This window comes from Cnephaeus nilssonii (assembly GCF_951640355.1).
Source record: "Cnephaeus nilssonii genome assembly, chromosome: 2".
Lineage (NCBI taxonomy): Eukaryota > Metazoa > Chordata > Mammalia > Chiroptera > Vespertilionidae > Cnephaeus > Cnephaeus nilssonii.
Genome location: NC_137073.1, coordinates 73,603,333 through 73,605,444, shown reverse-complemented (window position 1 = coordinate 73,605,444; position 2,112 = coordinate 73,603,333). Strand labels below are relative to the sequence as shown.

Genomic DNA, 2,112 nt, shown 5'->3' with positions numbered 1-2,112 from the left:
TCTCCCTTCCTCTCTGAAATCAATAAAGAAATATAAAATTTTTTTAAAATCTGGAAAGAGGCCATGGAATACATATTTTCTAAAGATTCCCATGTGATTCCATTTGTCTTGTTCCACCCATGCATTCCCCTCCACAGCTTCTCTACCACCTCTGCCTGAATACCTTCAGGGACAGGTTCATTTCACTTCAGAGAACTAACTGTTATAAAATTCCTTCCAACACATCGAGCAGCTCTTCAAGTGTATGACTCCAGGCACTGTGTCCATCCATGTCTTCTCCCTGATAATACTTTTTGCCTCGAAGTCTATTTTGTCCAGTAATAATGAAACTACCAGCTTTCTTTTTCTACTCTTTTACTTTTAACATGTAACCAGCCGCTGGCAGTCTTGGTGTGGATACTCATGTTCTGCATCCCAGATTCCAGCCAGTTCTTCTTGCCCTCCACAGCTTGCAGTAGGTGGCAATCTCCACGTCCAGGGCCAGCTTGACGTTTATGAGCTCCTGGTACTCACACAGCTGCTGGGCTATGTCCTGCTTGGTGTTCCTCAGAGCGGCCTCCAGCTCAGCCACCTTGAACTGAGCATCCTTGATGGCCAGCTCCCCACTCTTCTTAGCATCGGTGATGGTGGCCTCCAGGGAAGCCCTCTGGCTTTTGAGACCTTCAAGCTCAGCCTGGAGTTGGCTGATATTCTGGTTCATCTTAGAAATCTCAGTCTTCATGTGATGCAGGTCATCCCCATGCTTCCCAACCAACATCTGCAGCTCCTCATACTTGATCTAGTACATGGTTTAAACCTCAGCCCAGCTGTGGTTTGCAATGTCCTCGTACTGGGCCTTGACCTTGAGGTCCAGAGAGCAGTTGTTGTCCAGGAATAGCACCACAGATGTGTCCAAGATTTGAGACTGCAGTTCACAAATCTTTTCATACAGCTGCCTGTAGAAGTTGATCTCATCGGTCAGCCCTTCCAGGCAGGACGCCAGCTGTACCTTGTTCATGTAAGCTTCATTCACATCCTTCTTGATGAGGACAGATTCATTCTCCATCTCTGCGCTTGTTGATCTCATCCTCGTACTTATTCTTTAAGTTCTCCACCAGTCCCTGCATGTTGCCAAACTCTGCCTCCAGCCTCAGTTTCTCCAGAGCCAGTGTGTCCGCCTACCACTGAAGGTTGTTGATGTAGCCCTCAAACGCGTGGTCCGTGTTACTGTGAGTCGTCTTCTGCTGCTGTAGGAGGTTCCATTTGGTCTCCAGAATCTTATTCTGCTGCTCCAGGCTTCGCACCTTATCTACGAAGGAAGCACACTTGTTGAGGGTCTTGATCTACTCCTTCTCCTGGGTGCACGCAGCCTGGATGTTAGGGTCCACCTCCAGCTTCAGGGGGCTCAGCAGGCTCTGGTTCACTTGGACAGCTGTGTTGCTCTCCATACTCCCAGACCCACCATACCCACCGGCCAGACAGGACACTCTGGTAGCTGCTGCCCACCTGGGAAAAGTCCGAGGAGCTGGTGTGGGTGCTGGGCCCACTGGAGTACGAGTGGCTGCTGAAGGCCCGGGTGCCAGAGGTGGACACCTGGTAAGTCTTCTGGGTCACTCTTGTGGACATGGTGGAGGCTGGAGTGGAGGCGAGGAGGCTGAACCAAACAGAGATTCTAGCGGGAGAGCCACAAAGCTGCTTGTCATCTTTATTATTTTAAAACAAACTTATTTATAGTTTTAATCATTTTTTTATTGTTATCTGAACTCAAGTGTCTAATCCAGCCTTTGTTTTGTTTCTTGATTTCACATGTGTGTTTTGTAATTTTGTATTGTGAATCGTCTTCAGTAGGGTTTATCTGGGAAGTGTTGCCTGGGTGGAGGAATGGTCCTTCCAAAGAGATTTGTGCTTTGTCTTCTGCCAGTTGACCCAAAAATATCACCAACTTCAGACCACTTTTATGTTAATTGCAATTAATGTAAATTAAGCCCAAGACTGCATGAGGAGCAGAGCCATCCTTAGGGGAGGTTTTCTCTCATCTAGAGCCCAGTCTGAGAGAAAGTTTTTTTGTGTTGATGGACAGGTTTTTATTTCCTATTGCCTCCTTTTCTGGGTGTCCTAGATTTATGCAGGGAT

At 47.4% G+C, this 2,112-nt stretch overlaps 1 pseudogene across 1 annotated transcript; it reads right to left on the bottom strand.

Moving 5' to 3' along the window:
- Positions 1-329: 329 nt before the first annotated feature.
- LOC307109892 (keratin, type II cytoskeletal 8-like) lies at positions 330-1,646 on the bottom strand (annotated as a pseudogene). Its single transcript has one exon. The product of its transcript is annotated as a keratin, type II cytoskeletal 8-like (transcript).
- Positions 1,647-2,112: the final 466 nt, after the last annotated feature.